The sequence below is a fragment of the Nicotiana tomentosiformis genome, chromosome 4, assembly GCF_000390325.3.
Source record: "Nicotiana tomentosiformis chromosome 4, ASM39032v3, whole genome shotgun sequence".
Classification (NCBI taxonomy): Eukaryota; Viridiplantae; Streptophyta; class Magnoliopsida; order Solanales; family Solanaceae; genus Nicotiana; species Nicotiana tomentosiformis.
The window spans coordinates 94,760,648-94,768,751 of record NC_090815.1 but is presented as its reverse complement, the minus strand read 5'-3'; the positions used below and the strand labels follow the sequence as shown (position 1 = coordinate 94,768,751).

At 38.5% G+C, this 8,104-nt stretch overlaps 1 pseudogene; it reads right to left on the bottom strand.

Moving 5' to 3' along the window:
• Positions 1-1,223: 1,223 nt before the first annotated feature.
• On the bottom strand, positions 1,224-3,812 carry LOC104084565 (peroxidase 12-like; annotated as a pseudogene).
• Between the last annotated feature and the right edge of the window lie 4,292 nt (positions 3,813-8,104).

Below are 8,104 nucleotides of genomic sequence, written 5' to 3'. Positions count from 1 at the left end.
TAATAAAAACCCTAATAATGATTTGAATTACATATTTTATTTCTTAAAAGAAATAATTTCAAACTTCCCTAATCCTGTTAGAACTAGGACAAGAATCAAGATTTCCTATTAGTTCCCTATATATACGTCTCTGTTGAAACTTGCAAATACAACAGAGAATCAAATCATCTGAAGTTCTCTTATCATTAATTAAGGATAAAACAAAAAATAAGTGTCATATGATATTGAAATATAAATTTTTTTTTTTTTTATAAACAGACTAACAAGAAAATAATATCACATACCACAAATATAAGTACTTATAATTTATGTATTAATTTAAGTACATTGGACATGAATGTGGTGATATTTCAAGAGTATTGATAGATACTTCTTAAAAAATACTCTCCATTTCCAAATATTAGTCGTTCGGACAAATTCTATTTGCTTACAAATATTCTTTCAACTTCTTTCGTTTCTCAGGATCTTGCTCACTCAATTGTCATCGTCTGCGTCATACTTGTTGTATCTTTTCTAAGTCATGAGTGACGGAGCGAAACTAAACTCACTGACTATTTGAGTTAATTATGGGTTCGAAATATAATATATACCTCTTACATATTAAGTATTCTAACTTTTGGAATTTATGTTTCTAAACAAGTTAAAAAGGGCCAGAGTATTTGTGTGGTTATAAAAACTTTTTATTAAGGATATAATTGTAAGTTTAAGCTAAATTATTGCCAAATTTAAAAAGTGGTCATTCTTTTTGGAACGGACCATTTTTTAACACATATACAAAATCACAAAAAGCTACTAAATTAGGCAGAAGCTGTAATATCTTATATGCTACCTCAGCACTTGTTTCAAGTTCTTAGCAGTCTCTTCCTCTTTGTCCTTGCTCAAGAAAGATTCGATGGTGGACTGGGGCGCCACAAATATTGGAAAAAGCCATCCTTAAGTATCCTATACAGCAACTTTCCTTTAAAACACCAAATGTTGAATCCATTAATTCCATATTCTCATGATCAACTGAGGTAACAGATGAAGAGCTTTAAGTCCAGCCAAAATAAGGAGAGGCCTCCATTGCTTTGCCAATACATTTTGCAATCACTAACGCTGAAGAGCTTCTTCCTCAACGATCTCTTAGTGTGTTATTTAATTTCATTAATCATACTTGTTTTTTCTCAAATTTGGGTTTATATATATACTCAAGTTTGTGGATTAAGTACTACTTCTAATTATAATTAAGAGTTTGAATAACATGTTCAATATATTTAAACAAAAACAAAAGAAAAACCAACAGCAACGCCATGCCATGCCATGCCCGTGTTCGGTAGATCATGGAAACATATGGCCTCCAATTATTACGTACAAGAAACACATTAACAAAAGACTATAAAACAAGTTAATTAACTTAGAGTGCAGCGGACAAGGTTTTCTCCAACCCTTCGACAACAGCAGCCAACAACTTATCCTTGTTCCTCACAGAACACTTAGCCCTAATTTCACCTTGTCCACCAGTCAAAACATTCAACTGTCCCATCTTAATCATGGCATGCACAAACTTGTCAAAGAAAAGTGTCTGATTCTCACCAAAGCTTGTGACAATGTTCTTAGTCCTTCTATCAGTAAACAAATCTTGATCCGATGTGAAAAGCCCTTGCCTATTGATGAGATCAACGTAGTACTTGTTGTCGAAAACGTTAGGGCTTAGGATATCCATGTTGACAGTGTTGTTGGAGTTCGCAGTTGGACAACGGGTTTTAAGGTTGTTGGCAAATGTTTTGTCCATGGTGGAATCTTGGTTAGGGTATAGACGCTCCGTGAAGGAAGTGCAGTGGCTTATTCCGATGGTGTGGGCCCCGGAGAGGGCGACGACATCGGTGGGGCCGAAGCCCTTAGTTGCAAGGCGAGTGAGAAGGGTTGTAGTGTTGGCTGTTGGTGCAACAAGGTTGTCTAAGGTTGCTTGTTCTGTCGCAAAGTTTTGTCCATCTCTTCTTCCCAACGGTACAACATAGTTTGGGCCACCAGTCTGGAACAATCATAGATAAATCTAAGTATTAAATAAGATATTTGTATCCTAATAAGTGTTTTTCTTGTTGGAGTAATTGTATCTTTGGGTTCTAAAAGTCATTGCTAAATATTTATTTTAGTCCTCTGATGTTTGATTGAACATATTTTACCTTCACTAATTAAAATATATATTTTTGGTCCTTTTATACAAAGATATATGTATGTTGTATTCAGACTATTATGAGTAGAAAGTTAATGCTTACAACATATGAGTTGTTACATAATTAGTTCATAATAGTCCGCTACTTTCGCGGTTCACAAGTGGAGAAATTATAAGTACAAATTTCAATTAAGTAAAGGAAATATGCTTAGGAGAGGAAAAAGATTAAATATGTTTAACTAAAATGTTAGTGGAATTATGGCTTCCTAGGAGAAATAGGAAATTTAACTAATTTATTTTTTATTCCATGAATTGCATAAAGAAACCGTATGTCGAGATAAGAAAGAGACCACAATCACTTGTTATAGTTAAAGTTGCAATTAATCAGATTGGCTTTCCGAGGAGAAGTTTCATAAATGGGTAATTAATATAATAATCTATGTTGGTTGAACTCTTAGAAGATATAGGTGAATATGTGTCGAATATCCTCCAAAAATAGAGTATATTTTGTAATAGTTTATTTTGAAGAGTATGTGTAAAATTAACCGGTGAACTAAAGTGTTTAATTACTAATGGACCTACATTTCCATCCAGTTACGCGATATGGGAAATAAGAAGAATATATAAATAATTTACCAAGACAACTGCATCCCTAGCAGCAAGGGCTGTAATATCAGAACAAGATACAATTCTTCCACACTCTTTATGCACTCTTTCTCGAAGATCATCAATGATCTTAAATGACTCTTTTCTTAGTGTCAAATTTGGTATTGCAGTCTTTTCACTAGGACCTCCAGCTGATCCATCTAGCAATACTGAGCCATCACATCCCTGCATCATTTATACATTCATAAAAAGAAAAATAGGCATACGTTGTGAATTAATAAGCCCTAAAAATGGTTAACGCACCTACTCAAGACATATTAGAATCAGCCAAACTAGAGAGCTAATTATTTAAAGTAAGAAGAAGTGGATGGATTGAAGTTGCACAAAAATAGCTACTCCATCCGTTTTATTTTATATGATGTTATTTGATTGGACATAATACAACGTTTAAGAAAAAAAGATAAAATTTTGGCACAAACCAAAAAATACTCTAAAATTAATTATCTTAATTAAACATACCATGATATTTCTATTGTTATAAAAGTACGCCATTAAGTAAGAGTAAAATGAATACTTTCAAGTTAAGGAGTTTTTAAATATAGACGGCGATCAACATTAAAAAACAGATTAAAAGAAAAGGAATATCATACAAAATGAAATCGAAGATTACTGCTTTATCTAAACTTTCAGGTTAATGGTTGACTGGTTAATCAAAAATAACTAAAATAAGAAGGAGCTGTTTATAGAGTTAATTACTTGGACAAAGCAATCATGGAAATGAAGGCGAAGCAAGCCAGCAGCTTGGCCAACATCATCCTAAAAAACTTTCTCAAGTCTCTTCCTAACAATGGATTCTAATTTTGGACAGCTAGTTTGAAAGAATGTCCATGAAAGCCCCTTTACTACAGGAGGAAATCCTTGACCTTCTGAGACAAAAAATTGAGAGAAAAGCAAAAGAGAAGAGATAAAAAAGAGCTCAAAGCTTGAAGAGACAGTAGTAGAAGCCATGAGTACGTATAGCTAATTAACAGTCACTTTCTTGATGCAAAGGTAGCAAAACGATGGTCAAATTTATAGCCAGCACTAATTATTTAAAATGATTAGTTTTTGGTAGTGTGCAATTTAATTAAAATGTAGAGCCATCGAATTTCCAAGAAAAGGGTCATTTGTGCATGTGGTCGTCACAAGCTGCCATCTTTTCTTTTTTCTTAAAAAAGATTAGAATACTTCGTGGTGTAATGATTCCTACTGATTAATATTTTTACATGTTTGGAACATTCAAAATAGAATATATATATCATCAACAACAATTTTTCTTTTCCATGATAGTGTTTTTCAAGTCAATCTGCATGTATTTTGATTATTCATTTGGGTATTTGTTACCATTCCACTAGTACATATATAGGAAATTACTCATATTCTTCATATTAATTACTCATATTTTACTTATTAATTATCCAACCAATTAACCTAAGTAAATTAGATTGGGACCATCTTTCAAAAATGAACCCGCACCGAAAGTACGGTGGTGCTTGGTTGAAGATGATGTTACTCGGCGTTCAGAACCAGTCTTGAAGTGAATGAATTCGAAAGAAGTAAGGAAATGAGAAGACTCTTTCTTGAACTATATCTTAAACAGCTTGTTTACCCGAAAAAGATTGAGTTGAATTTGTACATAGTTCTAAGGGTACGTGGTATATCTTGATACAAATCGTATAAGCGAAAATATCTAGTATTGACTGCCAAGAACGAAAATACTAACGAGGTTTAAGGGAGGATGATTTATGAATAAGCCAGATGAAAATAATGTATAAAGCACAAAATGATAATCTCTCAATATGGAGTATATGCACAGTATCTGTGTTATGGTGTTTTTTAATGCCTCAACAGTTGTTCCTTTACAAAGATAATAGTCATCCCTCTTATAGTGGGGGATTCTATTTTAGATATATTTAAAAATACATAGTGGGGAACCATGATAAATCAACTTTTTCCTTTTTCCTACCGAGATTCTCTCCCTTAGTGCGGCCGTAACGGCTCTTGTCTATAGGCTCAATATTGACTTGAGCTCGATACTAAATCGAGCTCGATATTGATTCGAGCTCGATTTTGACTCGGGGCCCGGTATTGATTCGGGCCCAATATTGGTCGGTCTTTGGCTCTCAAGCTCGATAATGTTGTTTCGCATCATGGTTCGATTTGGATTCGAGCTCGATAATAACTTCGAGCTCGATATTGATCGGTCTCTGAAACTCGAAGCTCGGAAACCCGGCTTTGGATCTTATCCCAAAATTATGAAGACGCTCTTCGGCGCTCTTCGGTCTATTATGTTTCCGTCTCGACCAGTAGTACGAAGGCCAAAATCGGTTTTGACCGTATACAGATAGTCCCCTCATTTCACGAAAAGGATGTGGCGAGAAACGATATGATTTTCCAATGGCTCGATCAGATATACACTAACTTTAGCATCGAGCCCGACCATGACGTACGTGATAGCTGTCCCGTCGGTTCAGTTTACCAAGGCATTAAATGCGTGTCAGACAGTGGTCGGCCACTGTTGATATTGAACTGTCATTCCCCAATCTATAAATAACTTCTCTTTTTACCATTTATCACGTTTACATCACCAGTTTCCAAATTTTCTAAGCTCTTTCTCGCATCTTCTAAGTTTATCTGCAAGCCTGTGATTTTTATTGCAAAATCTTCCTTTTCTGATTTTCACTGCAAAACCTTTCTTCAAAATACCATATCTTTGTCATCTCCTTCTATTCTCGATCTTCAAAACCAAAATGGTGAAAATATCAAAAGTCGTTCCTCAAAAAGAAAAAGCTTCTTCTTCACAACCTGCCGCCGACAAAACACAGGTGGAGCCACGGCCTGAGGAGTGTGTTCCCAGGGCGTGTGTTCTTACCTCCGATTTTAAGGTCGACAAAGGCTCATCAGTTCCCGGCTGATGTGAGCCAGTATCGAGGTATATGTGTTCGATAACCGAGGGGCATCTCGAACAGATAAGGAAAGATTGCAATTAGGAGAACAAAGAAGTGGTAATCCCGTCTCCCGAAGAAGATATTACTACTCATGTGAAAGGGTTTTTAGGTGTGTATACTTACCCTTTCACGTTAGGTCCTCTCGACCCTGTTATTATTGATTTTTGCCGTCAATACCAAATAACCCTAGGCCAAATCCATCCTTCTTCTTGGCGGATCGTTATTTTGATCCATTTCTTTGTGAACAAAATCAAGGGGATGCCTTTCACCCTCGACCACCTCATTCGATTGTACAGCTTCCGCCTCTTTCGAGGCGGGTTAATAAAACCTTACCACCGGGCCACCAAGTTTCTGTTCTCGTGCATAGACGAGGACAAGGATCGAGGCTGGATGGGTAGGTTCATTCGAGTAAAGACTTCGGACCTAATACCGGCCTAGAAGATGCCATTTCCCGAGGAGTGAAACATGAAGCATAAGTGTAAATCTGCTGGTATCTCTTATTGTTTTGCCCCTTCGTTTCTTTCTCACTGATATCCCCTTTTGTGATGCAGCGGCTCCTTGGATTCCAGTGTAGTTCCTGACCTCAAGAACTGGGGTACGGGACCTAGCTTTGACCTCTACATACGTCGAGCGCTCATGGCGTGATTTGTCAAAGGGCCGATTGGAGGCCAAAAATCATGGTAAGCCTCTTTCTTGTATCTTTGATAGTTCAAACGAAGTGTTTTCCATATACTTAATCAATTTTCTTATGTATAGGTCTAGGCAAAGATACGGTTTTGAGGCCCCCGTCCGGCGAGGAAGAGGCTTCGGCCTTTGTTCCGAAACTGGTGAAGGATAATAAGAGAAAAAGGGCCTCTACTTCCAAAGATCCAAAATCGAAAATGAGGATAGCTCGTAAGCCGAGGAAGAATACCATCCCTTTGACCGAAGAATCAGTTCGGCGTCTAAGGGATAAAGACGAGGAAGAAGAAGACGACGGGTCCGTATTGGTGGCCCGAGTGAAGAAAACGATTAATGCCTCAAAGGTAGCTGGATCGATGGTGGTTTGTGTGTCTCCGCCTCAAACTGAGGAGGTATCGGAGAAGGATTCGGGCAAAGTCCCCGAGTTAATGGAGGTCGAGGATACCTCCCACCGAAGTCGACAACTGGTTGGTATATTCGAAAAGGCCAATCCTGAAGCTCTCCGAACCGAGGAGAACGCCCCAAATGACTCGCTTGGGGCAATAGTAATTGGAGATTCGCCTACTCTCCCCTCATTTTCTGAAGGGGTGATTCGAGAGGCCCAAGCTTTGGGGGCCCTCGATTTCGTGATCTGTTTACCGGTATCGAGGATGCTGCCGGCCCTAGTGATGCATTGGGTCTTTTCCACGAAGTGCAGAAGGCTCTGGATCAGGTAAGCCTTAACTCACTTCATTGGTACCACCTTCATGTTTGTTTTTCTTTTCTAACTTCTTTTCTTCTTTCTTCGCAGGCCGTAGCGGTTCATCGAAAAGCATGTTCTCGATCTCGAGCTGAGCTGCGCCGGTATGAAACAGACCTCTGACAGGTCACGGAAGAGAGGAACGCCCTTAGAATCCTCTTCGGGCAAAGGGAAGAAGAAATAAAGGACCTTTGTGCTGAGTTGGCCAAGGCTTATCAAGACCAGACCAACCTGACTGAGCAGGTAATGATAATCTTAAAAACCCATGGGCTCGATTCTGGAATGGCGGCTAATATTTCTATCTCACAGTTGCAGCAAAAGCTTAAGGTGATTGGGAAGCTTCGTGAGGAGGTCGATATGATAAGGGCGGAGACCTTGGATGGAAAGATGGCATGGATCGTCTCGCCGTAGAAAAAGAAACTGCTCGAGCCCAATTATTATCGGCCGAAAACCAACTTCAAAGCATGAAGGAGAAGAGCTCGATTCAAGAAAGAAATTAAAGGAGCTCGAGGCTCGGTTGGCCTCTGAACTTGCCAAGGCCAAATCTGACGCAGAAAAAGCAAAGGCCAATGCAGATGCATTTGTGGCCGTCTATCGAGCCGATGCTAAAGCTGCTCAGGTACAAGCAAGAGAGGCAGCCGAAACCGCTAAAACTCGAGCATATTGGGTTGCTGAACTTGTCAAGTTCCAATCTCGGAGGGTGACCCTCTAGGAGATCCATGCTCGAGGTTTCGATTTCACCAAAGATATAAAAAGGGCCAAAGAGCTCGAAGCCGATGCTTAAGCCTTGGCTTCCGATGATGATGATGGGAGCAAGAGTGGGTCTGAGAGATGGGAGGAGCCCGATAGAGAAGAGACCGCCTTCGGAGATAACCAGGAGACTTAGAATTTTTTCTATTTTTTGTGTAGGGTCCTGTTGGGACGTTGTAAACACTCTTG